Here is a 14981-nt window from a genome sequence, read left to right on the forward strand (position 1 = left end):
GGTGATATTGGCTTCATATAATGAGTTTGGTAGTATTTCTTCTTGTTCAATTTTTTTGGAAGAGCTTGAGTAAGATTGGTATTAAATCGTCTAATGCTTGGTAGAATCCACCTGAGAAACCATCTGGTCCTGAGCTTTTCATTTGGGGGAGTTGTTTGATGTCTGTTTCAATCTCTTTACTTTTGATTGCTTTGTTAGGGTCCTCTATTTCTTATAGGGTCAATTTAGGTTGTTCATACATTCCTAGGACTTTTTCCATTTAATCTAGATTATATAGTTTGTTGGCATACAGTTGTTCATAGTATCCTCTTATGATCGCTTTTATTTCTGTGGAATCAAAAGCAATGTCATAATTTTCATTTTTTATTTAATTTATTTGCATCTTCTCTCTTTTTCTTTTTGTCAGTCTGGCTTAGGGTTTGTCAATTTTGTTAATCATTTTGAAGAACCAACTTTCGGTTTTGTTAATTCTCGCTATTGTGTTTTTTTTTTTTATTGCTCTTAATTTCATTTATTTCTACCCTGATCTTTGTTATTTCATTCCTTCTGCTTGTTTTTGGATTAATTTGCTGTTCTCTTCTAGTTCCTCTGGCTGTGTAGTTAGGTCATTTAATTTAGCTCTTTCTTCGTTTTCATTGTAAATATTGAGGGCTATAAATTCCCCTCTCAACACTGCCTTTGCTGCATCCCATAGGTTCTCATATGCAGTCTTCTCATTGTCATTCATCTTGAAATATTTATTGATTTCTCTTGAAATGTCTTCTTTGACCCAATGATTATTTAAGAGTGTGTTGTTTAATATTTGTGAATTTTATTGATTTCTTTCGAAATGTTTTTTTGACCCAATGATTATTTAAGAGTGTGTTGTTTAGTCTCCATTTATTTGTGAATTTTCTCTTTTTCTGCTTCTTGTTGATTTCCAACTTTATTCCATTATGATCAGAGAAAGTGCTTTGTATAATTTGGATATTGTTGAATTTATTGTTCAAGCTTTCTGTTTCTTTACTGATTCTAGGCCCAGATATTTGATCCAATGCTAAAAGAGGTATATTGAAGTCTCCAACTATAATTGTAGAGATATCCATTTCTCTCCTAAGTTTGGCCAGTATTTGTCTCTTATATCTTGGGAAATCCTGAGTAGGTAAAAATATATTTATAATTGCTATTTCTTTCTGGTGAATTGCCCCTTTTATTAATATATAAATTCCTTCCTTGTCTCCAATAACAGTTTTGCTTTTAAAGTTTATTTCATCCAATATAAGTATAGTGACTCCAAATTTATTTTATTTTATTTTTTTACTGCATGCATGGAATATCTGTTTTGAGCATTTCTTTTTCAATCTATTGGTATCCTTGAGTCTATCATGAGTTTCTTATAGACAGCACATAGATGGCTCATATTTTCTGTGTCTTTTGAGTGGGAAGTTTAATTCATTAATATTCAATGTTATTACTGTAAAGACAGGTCTTATTTCATCCATTTTGGCCTTTGGGTCTTATCTGTCATATTTTATTTTCACCATTCTTTTGACACTTAGTTAATTGTACTAATATAATCTTCTTTTCTAGACTCTCTTCCAAGACTTTCTCTCTTGTATTTTCTTTTCAGGCTGTAGCACTCCCTTTAGTATTTCTGGCAAAGCCAGTCTCTTTGTTATAAATTCTTTCAGTTTCTGTTTGTGAATATTCTAATCTTACCCTCATTTTTGAAAGACATTCTTGCCAGATATAAGATTCTTGACTGGAAGTTTTTCTCTTGCAGTATCTTAAATATATCATACCAGTGCCTTCTTGACTCCATGGTTTCTGATGAGAAATCAGCACTTATTCTTATTGGGTATCCCTTATATGTTATGCATTGTTTTTCCTTTGCTGCTGTCAAAATTCTTTCTTTGTCTTTGGCATTTGACATTCTGATTAGTATGTATCTTGTAGTTAGTCTATTTGAATTTGTTCAGATGGGAATATGTTGTGCTTCATGGACATGGATATCTATGCCCTTCAGTACAATTGGGAAATTTTCAACCATTCTTCAAATATTCCTTTTCAGTATTCTTCAAATATTCCTTCTGCTGCTTTTCGCTTTACTTCTCCTTGTTGGACTCCCATGACATGTGTGTTTGCATGTCTCTTGCCATCATTTAGTTCCCTGAGACCATGTTCAATTTTTTTTTCATTCTTTTCTTCATCTGTTCACTTTTGGAGGCCATGTCTTCAAGCTCACTGATCCTTTCTTCTGCTTTCTCAAATCTGCTGTTATATGCCTCTAGTATATTTTTATTTTTTTAAAAATTTTCGTTAATCAGTTTTATTGAGGTATAATTTGCAGTGTAAAATTACCACCTTCAATTGTACAATTTGATGAATTTTGACAAATTTATATAGTCAGTCTTGTACCCATCACCACAGTCAAGATATCAAACATATGTATCAACTTGAAAAGTTCTTTCATGCCATTTTGCACTCAGTACCTTACTCACTCTGTTTCTTTCACTATAAAATTTCCCTTTTCTAGAATTACACATGAATAGAATTATACAGTATAGAGTTTACTGGATGTGGTTCGTTTGATCTATGATGTTGCATGTATAGGTAGTTTATTCCATTTATTTTATTTATTTTTTAAAGATTTATTTATTCCCCACCCCCTGACACTTGCTTGCTCTCTGCTCTCTGTGTCCATTCACTACACATTTTTCTGTGTCTGCTTGTATCTCTTTGTTGTTTCATCTTGCTGCACCAGCTCTCCATGTGTGCGGAACATCAGCTCTCCGCGGGTGTACAGACCATCAGCTCTCTGCGGGCACAGGCCAGTTTGCCTTCACAAGGAGGCCCTGAGATGCAAACCCAGGGTCTTCCATATGGTAGAGGGGAGCCCAATCAGTTGAGCCACATCTGCTTCCCAGCTTATTCCATTTATTGTTGCGTAGTATTCCATTTTATGAATATAACATAATTTGTTTATTTTATTTTATTTTTATTTACTTATTTATTTTTTTAATTCATTTTTTAAAATATTACATGCAAAAATTTTAAGGTCCCCATGTAACCCCCCTCACCCCACTACTCCCCCCAAAGCAAGATTCTCCTCCATCATCATGACACATTCATTGCATTTGGTGAATACATCTCTGAACATCACTGCCCCTTATGGTTAATGGTCCACATCATAGCCCACACTCTCCCACGTTCCATCCAGTGGGCCATGGAAGTAATGTCCAGTAATTGTCCCTGCAGCACCACCCAGGACAACTACAAGTCCTGAAAATGCCTCCACATCTCATTTCTTCCTCCAATTCCCCACACCCAGCAGTCACCATGACCATTTTTTCCCACCAATGCCACATTTTCTTTGATTACTAACAACAATAGTTCATGAATAGAATATCAATAAGTCCACTCTAATCCATATTCTATTCCTCCTTCCTGGACCTTGGATTGGTTGTGTCCATTCCACATCTATGTCAAGAGGGGACTTAGATTCCACATGGATGTTGGATACAATCCTCCTGCTTTCAGTTGTAGGCACTCTTGGTTCCATGGTGTGGTGAGTGACATTCTTCAACTCCATGTTAGCTGAGTGGGGTAAGTCCAATAAAACAGAGTGTAGGAGCTGAAGTCTGTTGAGGCTCGGGGCCTGGCTATCATATGGTCAGTCCAGAGATTCAGATCCCCTAGACATCTTAAACCCCAGCACCAAATTCAATTCTGGTAAAGTGACAGGAAAGGCTTGTGAAAAAAGATCACATCTGAGTCCAGCTCCAGCACACAGAAATCCCAACTCCAAAGAATGGCCAACAGACATGGCAGTGAACTTCATTTGCCATGACCATAGAAGCTATGGGTCTCTGTAGCCCTCAGAAGAACCAATACCTGGGGTTGTATCTACTTTCCCTGTCTCTGGGACTCTCCTGAGGTGTGCAAAAGGGCAACCCCTCTGATAACCTCCCAGCTCTTTTTTAGAGAATCATAGCCATATAAACTCATTTGCCCTTTCCATTTCCTCCTTGATTTAGGTCAAAAAGGATTTTTAACTCCTGTTATTAAATGTAGACAGAGATATTCTGCTGGTCCGAGTTGAACCTTTTATTCAAGGTCATTTTCTAGTTACGTCATCAGCTGGTATTTGGTAGTGATCCCTCAGTGCCAGGGAGGCTCATCCCCAGGAGTCATGTCCCATGCTGGGGGGAAGGCAAAGAATTTACATGCTGAGTTTGGTTTCAAGACTGGCCACATTTGAGCAACACAGAGGCTCTCAGGAGGTAACTCTTAGGCACACTGCTGCTCTAGGCCTTGTTCTTATTTCAGGTGCACAGGCTCACAAGCATAGCCATTAGTATCAGGGGCTCATTGTTGGACCTTCATTCTTTTTTGGTCTTTGCCATAGCACTTGGGGGATTGTTGCTGTTCCTTTAGGGACTGTGATAGAGCTCCCCTGGCTAGAATCTTAGCACTCCCTCAGTTGTTGTTTTTAATTGTTTGCATTATGAAAATATCCAAACATTTTTATGTACCCTGGATATATGCCCTGTTGAACGCCCTGCCAACCATGTGTCCTCTGTCAATAACATCCCACACTAGTATTCCTCCACTGCCCTTGTTGAACCTCTCTACTATTCAAAACTTCCTGAAAAGTGAAACCCAATATATTGCCAGGTTCCCTTAATAGTGAAATGGAATATAGCAATGAGCTTAAAGGTTAGATATAGAATACATATTAATTTGGAAAAATTCTACATCCTATCTTTTTCTTTTATTTTTTCTAATTATTAAGCTTATCTCACAAGAGTCTTAGATCACAGTAATTCATATATACAATATACAGTACTCCCACATATCCAACATAAAACCTTTTCCCTTCCACATCAATAATCTTTTAACATATTAATACCATATTTACTGAAACTGATGTACAGATATTGAGACAATAGCTTTCAAACAAGGTAACATTTGTGTTTACATTGTGGTTTATACTTTAGGCTATACAGTTTTCTAAATTTTTAGTTATCTTATGTTTTACATTATGATTTACATTTTAGCCTATCAGCCCCTATATATTTTTGGTGTAATTTTACATGTCTTATATCCATCCATGCGTACTCTTGTGAAAAATTTCTATTGCCCACACAGTTACATTGGTTCCATCTATTTGATACCTATTTCTCCCCTCCCCTTAGGGTCCACGGTGACAGTCAATCTTCATTTCTTGAAGAGCCATGTTCAGAGATATTTGCAACAGTGTTGAGGGCTTGACATGCTGAACTGCCCTAATGCCCTGGGAGCCACCATTTCTCTTGAGAGATACAGTTCCCTCTATTTGATGGCCTCAGTCCTCCCCAGGATGTGGGTGTACCTTCACTCTCATTATATGGGTCTCTACCCAATGACATAACCCACTTTGGCAAAATGAGCATTCACATATTCCCTAGGAGTCTGTCCTGTGTCAGATTATCCCCTTTAAGTACCTTAAACAGATAACTTTCCTTATTATATTTTTGAAAAGGTTTTCTCAGCATTATACTCTCAAGGAACACCTGACAATCTCCTATGTTCATGTGTTGCCCCACCCTCCCCCCAATTTCTTGAGCAATTTACCTGTCCTCCCATCCCTAACCCCCCTCAAGCCCACAAAGCCCCACCCAAAGGTAACCATAAACCCCCATTTTATCCCTTCTATGTACACATACTTACCTCCAGCTTATCATAGATTTCACCCATGTAGATGTCAGCTTACATCCTTCTTCTACCCCCCGATTTCTTGTAAGCCTATCATCCAGTCTCTAGCTCTCTGAGGCAGCTTGGTTTACTTACTTCATATCATCGAGGTCATGTACTATTTGTCCTTCAATGCCTTCAATGCTTCACTCAACATAAGGTTCTCAAGAGTTATCCATGTTATCAGGGGTGTTTGTAATGTATATGTTCTTACAGCCGAGTAGTATTTCATTGCATGTATATACCACATTTTATTGATCCACTCATCTGTTGATGGGCATTTGGGTTGATTCCAACTTTTGGCGATAGTGAACAATGCTGCTATGAACATTGGTGTACATATATTGGTTTGTGTCCTTGTTTGTGGAATTGCTGGGTCATATGGCAAATCTATGGTTAGTTTTTTGAGAAACCACCAAACTCTCCTCAAGAATGGTTGGATCCTTCTGCATTCCCATCAGCAGTGAATGAGTGTTCCCATTCCTCCACATCCTCTCCATCATTTGTATTCTTCTGTTTTTTCAATAGCTGCCAATCTTATGGGAGTAAGATGGTATCTCATTGTAGTTTTGATTTGCATTTCCCTGACAGCTAGAGATTTGGAGCATTTTTTTCATGTTCTTTTTAGCCATTTGTATTTATTCTCTGGAGAAGTGTCTGTTTAAATCTTTTTCCAATTTTTTAAATGGGTTGCTTATCTTTTTATTTTCAAGATATAGGAGTTCTTTATATATGCAAGTTATAAGTCTCCTATCTGATATATGGTTACCAAATATTTTCTCCCATTGTGTAGGCTCCCTTTTCATTTTTTTGATAGACTCCTTTGAGGTGCAGAAGGCTTTAATTTTCAGAGGTTCCATTTATCTATTTGTTCTTTTGCTGCTCGTTCTTTTGGTGTGAAGTTCAAGAAGCCATTTCCTATTACAAGGTCTTGTATATGCTTCCCTACACTGCTTTCCAAAGTCTTTATGGTCTTGGCTCTTATATTTAGTTATTTGATCCATTTTTAGTTGATTTTTGTATAAGGTGTGAGATGGTAATCCTCTTTTATTCTTTTACATATGGATATTCAGGTCTACAGGCACCATTTGTTGAATAGGCCATTCTCTCCCAGTTGAGAGGGTTTGGTGGTTTTATCAAATATTATATGGCTACATATATGAGGATCTATATCAGAACTCTCAGTTCGGTTCCATTGGTCTGTGTGTCTCTCCTATGCCAATACCATGCTCTTTTCACTACTGTAGCTTTGTAGTATGTTTTGAAATCAGGTAGTGTGATTCCTCCAATTTCGTTTTTCTTTTTCAGTATGTTTTTGGCTATTTGGGTCCTCTTCCCTTTCCAAATAAATTTCATAGTTAGTTTTTCTAGTTCCTTAAAGAATGCTGTGTTGATTTTTATTGGGATTGCATTGAATGTGTAGATCAGTTTTGGTAGGATAGACACCTTAATAATATTTAGTCTTCCTATACATGAACAGGGAATATTCTTCCATTTATTTAGGTCTTCTTTGATTTCCTTGAACAGTCTTGTATAGTTCTCAGTGTATAAGTTTTTTACATCTTTAGTTAAATTTATTCCTAAATGTTTGATTTTTTTTTATTTACTATTGTGAATGGTATTTGTTTCTTGATTTCCTCCTGATCTTGTTCATTACTGGTGTACAGAAATGCTACTGATTTTTGCACATTGATCTTATAACCTGTGACTTTACTAAACTCATTTATGAGTTCTAGAAGCTTTGTTGTAGGCCTTAGGGTTTTCTATGTATAGGATCATGTCATCTGCAAATAATGAAATTTTGACTTCTTCCTTTCCAATTTGAATGCCTTTTATATCTGGTTCTTGCCTCAGTGCTCAAGCAAGTACTTCTAAAACAATGTTAAATAGAAGGGGAGAGAGCGGGCATCCTTGTCTTGTTCCTGATCTTAGATGGAAGGATTTTAGGATTTCACCATTGTAAACGATGTTGGCTGTGGGTTTTTCATATATACTCTCTTTCATGTTCAAAAAAGTTCCTTGTATTCCAATCTTTTGGAGTGTTTTTATCAAGAAAGGGTGCTGTATTTTTTCAAATGCTTTTTCTGCATCTATAGATATAATCATGTGGTTTTTTTGCCTTCAATCTGTTTATATGGTGTATTACATTGTTTGGTTTTCTTATGTTGAACCATCCTTGCATACCTGGGATGAATCCCACTTGGTCATGGTGTGTAATTCATTTAATGTGTTGTTGAATACGGTTAGCAAGTATTTTGTTGAGTATTTTTGTGTCTAGGTTCATTAGAGAAATTGGCCTGTAATTTTCCTTTCTTGTAGTGTCTTTCTTTGGCTTTGGTACTAGTGTAATGTTGGCATCATAGAATGAGTTCAGTAATGTTCCTTCTGCTTCGATTTTTTGGAAGAGTTTTAGCAGGACTCGTGTTAGTTCTTTCTGGAATGTTTTGTAGAATTCACCTGTGAAGCCGTCTGGCCCTGGGGTCTTCTTATTTGGGAGGTTTTTAATGACTGATTCTACCTCTTTACTTGTGATTGGTTTGTTCAGATTATCAATTTCTTCTTTCATCAATATAGGAGGCTTATGTCTTTCTAGGAATTTGTCCATTTCCTCTGGATTGTCATTTTTGTTGGAATATAGTTTTTCAAAGTATCCTTTTATGATAGTCTTTATTTCCGTGGGGTCAGTGGTGATATCTCCTTTCTCCTTTCTTATTTTTTGTATTTGCATCTTCTCTCTTTTTTTCTTTGTTAGTCTCACTAAGGCTTTGTCAATTTTATTGAGCTTCTCAAAGAACCAGCTTTTGGTCTTGTTTATCTTTTCAAGTGCTTTCTTATTTTCTATTTCATTTAGTTCTGCTCTTATCTTTGTTATTTCTTTCTTTCTTCTTCCTGTGGGGTTACTTTGTTGTTTTTTTACTAATTCCTCCAAATGTGCAGTTAGTTCTTCAATTTTTGCTCTTTCTTCTTTTTGGATGTATGAATTTATGGCTATAATTTCCCTCTCAGTACAGCTTTTGCTGCATCCCATATGTTTTGGTATATTGTGCTATCATTATCATTAGTTTCAAGGTAGTTAATAATTCTTTTGAAATTTCCTCTTTGACCCACTGTTTTTCTAAGAGTGTGCCATTTAATTTCCATATCTTGGTGTGAAATCTGGCCCTCCAGCACTTGCAGATTTCCAGCTTCACTCCACTGAGGTCAGAGATATTATTTTGTATGATTTTGATCTTTCTGAATTCATTGAGACTTTCTTTGTGGCCTAGCATATGGTCTATCTTGGAGAATGATCCATGTGCACTTGAGAAAAATGTATATCCTGCTGTATTTGGGTGTAATGATCTGTATATGTCTATTAGATGTAGATCCTCTAATATACTGTTCAAATATTTTGTTTCTTTAGTGATTCTCTTTTGAGATGTTCTGTCCAAAGTTGATAGTGGTGTATTAAAATCTCCCACTATAATTGTAGAGGTATCTATTCTTTCACTTAGTTTTTCCAGTGTTTTCCTCACATATTTGGAGATGCCCTTCTTAGGAGCATAAATATTTATGATTGTTCATTCTTCCTGAGAGATTGTCCCTTTCACTAATATGTAGTATCCTTCTTTGTCTCTCACAATTGTTTCACATTTAAAGTCCATTTTGTCTGATATTAATATAGCTACTCCTGCCTTTTTTTGGTTATTGTTTGCTTGTAAGATTGTTTTCCAACCATTCACTTTAAGCCTTCATGAATCCCTGGGTCTCAGATCTGTTTCCTGTAGACAGCATATAGATGGGTCATATTTCCTTATCCAATCTCCCAGTCTGAATCTTTTGATAGGTGAGTTTAATCCATTGACATTCAGTGTTATTACTTTCAAGGAATTATTTATGTTAGCCATATTTTGATTGGACTTGTGTTTGTCATATTTTGTTTGGTTTTTTTTTTTCTTCTCTTTTTGTCTTTCTTGTTGCTCTTACACTCTCCTCCAACTCTACCTCTCGTGTTTTTTCTTTTCATCCTGCAGAACTCCCTTTAGTATTTCTTGAAGGGGAGGTTTCTTGTTGGCATACTCTTTCAATTTCTGCTTATCTGTGATTGTTTTGAACTCGCCATCATTTTTGAATGCTAGTTTAGCTGGGTAGAGTATTCTTGGTCAGAAAATTTTTTCTTTTAGTACCTTGACTATGTCATACCACTGCCTTCTTGCCTCCATGGTTTAAGATGAGAAATCAGCACTTAATCTTATGGAGCCTCCCTTGTATGTGATGGTTTTCTTTTCTCTTGCTGCTTTTAGAATTTTCTCTTTGTCTTGAGCATTGGATAATTTGACAAGTATATGTCTTGGGGTGGACCTGTTGGGGTTTATGATGTTTGGAGTGCATTGTGCTTCCTGGATATGTATATCCATCTCTCTCAGTAGATTTGGGAAGTTTTCAGCCATTATTTCCTGCAACACCCCTTCAGTCCCCTCTCCCTTCTCTTCTTCTGGGATGTCTATAATATGCATGTTTGTGCATTTTGCATTGTCATTCAGGTCCCTAAGTCCTAGCTGGATTTTTTCTTTTTATTGATCAATTCTACTATCTGTTTGATTTCTGATGTACTGTCTTCCACATTACTAATTCTCTCCTCTGCCTCTTCTAATCTGCTGCAATTTGCTGCGAGTTTACTTTTGATTTCTTGAACTGTGGTGTTCATTCCCATCATATCTGTTACCTTTTTGCTTATGTCTGCAATTTCCTCTCCAAGTGTTTTCTTCATATTGTTAATCTCTTCCTTTACTTCATTAAGTTGGTCTCTAATATATGTTCTGAGATCTTTAATTACTTGTCCAATGTTCTGCTCCCTTCCTAGTTTTTAGTTTGTTCTTTGGATTCAGCCATGTTTTCCTGATTATTGGTTTGCTTTGTAGTTTTTTTTGCTGTCTGGTCATCATTTTATCTTGATGGATTTAATCAGTTCCTTAGCTTCTTTGTCTAGTCTTGGTGAATAATTAGTTGTTGTTCTTGCATAAGTATTATGTTTTCTCTTTGTCACTTTGTTCTTCTTATTCTAATTTCTTGTTGCTGGCTGAGTTCACTTTGAAGGAAAATATTAGGGCCAGGGAAAGGAAATTGTGTAAGAAAAGAAAATGTGTAAAGTAATATTGGTAATAAATGTTAACAGAGCAACAATGTGAGTGCTTGGAGAATGGATATCAGACACATGTAAGTTGTGTAGAGTTATAGCAGTAAGCAGAGCACCTATAATGAGACAGTCAACTGAATATGGGGAGGAATATAGCATGAATTAAAAAGACAGTATTTTCATGAGAGAGGGGAAGAGAAAAGAAAGATAATAATATCAAGAGTGGATAAAAGACAGAAAACAGAACAAAGGTATTAAAAATCAAAAATTAGACAATTTGGAGACCAAAGAAAGGGAGGTGGAATACAAGAGAGACAGTAGATGTTGGAGGATAGCAAAATGTGGGGGAAAGGGGATGGTGTAGGTGGCCAAAATCAATTCACACAGAAACGAGAAAATGGAGGATGAGGAAACCCAGCAAATGTGAGGTGCTCCCTGCAGTACCTATTGTATAAATAAAATAAAATATGAAGAAAAAGAAAAGAAAAAAAGAGAAGAAAAAAATAGGGGGGTGGGCAAAGGGAAGGGAGGGAAACAGGTAGGAAAAGGAAAGAAGAAAGAAAAAAAAAACCCTAAATAAATGAAAAAGGACCTTGGGGGATACAATGGGAGAAAAGACCAGGAGATTATGCAATATTAGCAACCAAGACAATAAAAAAAAAAGAGAAAAAGGAAAAAAAAAACACAAACACCGAGGGCTAGGACAATCAAGGACTTCAGATGGACCTCACAGCGTGGTGGATTCAGGGATGGGAAATATGTGATATTGCAGACTCAAGAGGGGTGAGTCTCTGGGGTGTGGGCCACCAGGGTTTAGGGGACACAGACCTGGGAACCACACATCTGGTTAACAGGGAGCCTGGGAGCACCACAGTGCAACACAGCCTTCAGGGATCCCTGTAGCTGGGCACCAGCCCTAGGGGGAGGGGTCACGCCCACAAACTCTGACCTCTGTGTCAGAAACCCAAAATTCCATGTCTCACAAAAATCTCCTATGTCTCTGTCTCACCAAATCAGCTTCCAGACAACTCCCACCCTGAAAGTCCCCGAAACAGCCTGCTGGGGGCACCGCTGTACTACAAACAGTTCAGGGAAGCCGCAGATGGGCTGTCTGCCCTAGGGGGAGAGGCTCTAGCCAGAAGCTCTGATCTCCATGTCAGAAACCCAAAATTCCATGTCTCGCAAGAATCGCCTCCGTCTCCGTCTCACCAAATCGACTTCCAGACACCTCCTGCCCTGCAAGCCCCCGAATAGCCTGCTCAGGGCTTGGGAACTCCCCAGCTCAGCAAAGCCTCCAGGAATCACCAATGCTGGGCCGCCAGCCCCAGGGGGAAGCATCCTGTGCACAGCCCCAATCTCCGTAAAAGAGACCCAAAATTCTACCTTTTACAAGAATCTTCTCTGTCACCGTCCCACTAAATTGATGTCCAGACACCTCCTGCCCTGCAAACACCTGAAACAGCCCAGTCCAGCAAAGTTCCAACCCTATTCAGCTGCTTCTTTGCAGGAGAGATTATAAGGTGCACTCACTCAGATGCCATCTTGCCCCGCTACCTCTAGTATATTTTTAATTTCACTTATTGTGTCTTCCATTCCCATAAGATCAGCTCTTTTTCTTTGTATGCTTTCAAATTCTTCTTTGTGCTCATTCAGTGCCTCCTTAATATCCTTAATCTGTTTAGATCTCTCATTGAATTTACTAAGGAGATTTGTTTGAACATCTGTGATTAGTTGTCTTAACTTTCTAATGTCAACTGGAGAATTATCTCATTCCTTTAACTAGGCTATCCATATCTTCCTGTTTCTTGATATGGATTGTAACTTTTTGTTGGTGTCTTGGCATCTGGCTTACTAGATGTATTTATTCTGAGTGCAATTTCTCTCTTTAGTGTAGGGCTTTATTGCCCTTTCTCCCTTGCTGGTTATGTATTTGGAGCCAAGGATATAGTTGGCACTGTAAGCTGCCAAGGCTGAAGCTGCCCACATTGCCTCAGGGATAGTGAACCTTCTCCCACCTTTCTCCTATGCCAGAGTAGGGACAAAGCCCCAGCCATGTGTTATAATCCAAATCATGCAGTCAAGGCTGTGTGTAGTTTCCCAGAGAGACTGATGAAGCTTCATGGCCCTCTTCCCTTCTCTGGGTCAGGGATGGAACTGCAAGTGTGGCAGAAACCTGTACTGTACAGGTACAAAATGACTGCATTTGCCCAAGTAGACTGACATAACACCACCACACCCCTGCCATGGGGGGTGGAATGGATTCTTTTGAGTGCCTAACAATCTAATTTGTGTGGACCAAATGCACCTGCAGTTGCCCTGAGAGCCTGAGGGAGTATTGTCTCTTCTGCACTTAGGGGATGGGAACAGAACCATGGATACCCAAAAATTCAGTTCATGTAGGCCAAAAGTGCCTGCCATTGCCCAGAGAGGCTGAAACACCAGCCCCCTCCTATCCAATTGGGTTGTTGGGGTGGATCCACAGGCACCCAACAGTTCAGTCCCTGTAGGCTGAAAGTACTTGCCATTGCTTGGAGGTGTTGAGGATAACCATCCCCCTCTTATTCTATTGGGAGATGGGGGCAGATCCACAGGTACCCACCAGTCCAGGCCGTGTAGGACCAGAGTCCTCGCCATTGCCCAGAAAGGCTGAGGAAACACAGCTCTCCTCCTATCTTACATGAGGGTGGGGATGGAGCTATAGGTATCTGACTATCTAGTCTGTGCAGGTCTAAAGCATCTGAAGTTACCCAGAGAAGCTGAGGAAACACAGTTCCCCCTCTTATGCTATTGGGAGATAGGGAAGGATCCGCAAGTACCCACCAGTCCAGGCCATGTAGGACCAAAATACCTGTCATTTCCCAGAAAGGCTGAGGAAACACGGCTCCCCTCTATCTTACTTGGGGTTGGGGATGGAGCTACAGGTGTCTGGTTACTTAGTCTGTGTGGGTCTAAAGCATCTGCAGTTACCCAGAGAGGCTGAGGAAACACAGTCCCCCCTCTTATCCTATTGGAGGGTGGGGATGGAGCTACCAGTGCCTGAGTATCCAATCTGTGTGGGCTGAAAGCACCTGCAGTTTCCCAGAGAGGCTGAGGAAACACCAGCCCCCTCCTATCCTATGAGGATGGAAGGTTGGAAATGGAATTGAAGATGCTCAACAAATCAGTATGTGGGCTGTACGTGCCTGCAGTTTCCCAGTGAGGCTAAGGAAACAGTGTTCCCTTCCTTTCCTATTGGGGTGCAGAGATGGAGCCTCAGGTGTCCAACTATTCAGTCCATGCTGGTCAAATGCACCTGCAGTTACCTAGAGAGGCTGGTGCAGGTCCCACCAGCTCCTTCCTGCCAAAGGTGGGGCTTGGGGTTAGGCTAGGTCTGCAGTCTGATCTGGGTGGAAAGAAGTTGGTTCCTACTGTCACTGTGATTTTCAATCAGCCCCGCTTTCTCTTATGCCAGGGGTGGAGTTAAAATAGCAGCTACTGGCTTCTTCCTGACTTGGACAGGTTCAAACTTTAGTTGTTCTTAGGATTATATTTTAGTTAGTTGAGTTTACTAATCAGAAGCTGAAGTCAGTATTCAACTGTCTCTTCCTCCCCTGTTTTTTGGGAAATGGAGCTTCCAATTCCAGCCCCAGAATAGTTCCCAAGTCAAATATGCTGCTAATGACATATGAACACCAGCCTCTACAGTGTGGAGTTCTATTCATGAATCTTTACTGCAGGTGGGCAGTCTCCTCCTTCCATTCTCTCAAGGATGTTGTAGGATGCTCTTCTGGTCTCCTGATGCCCCAAACAGGTGCTTTAGATAGGTCTGGGTAACTACTAACTGCCCTATAGCACGAGCTGATTCTTGGAACACCTTACTTTGCCACCTCCTTGCCCCTCCTCCCAGAATGACTTTTTAAAAATACCTTGAGTACAGAGATTATCCCTACTTTCTTTTCAAAGGCAAATAGTTTTAAGTGACAGACAAACCATGTTTAGACAAAATCATAGCCAAATTATCCACCTGTTATCAAACTGATTTCAGTTTTTAGGATGAAGATGCTGAATTTTCTAGCCTCTCTCAATGAATCTTGGCTCCCACTTTAGAGGATATTATATTACCTGCCTGGGGCAAGTAGGAGAAAAGACTCCCAGAGCTAGAGTAAGACGG

Source organism: Dasypus novemcinctus, chromosome 14, assembly GCF_030445035.2.
Source record: "Dasypus novemcinctus isolate mDasNov1 chromosome 14, mDasNov1.1.hap2, whole genome shotgun sequence".
In the NCBI taxonomy this organism is placed as follows: Eukaryota; Metazoa; Chordata; class Mammalia; order Cingulata; family Dasypodidae; genus Dasypus; species Dasypus novemcinctus.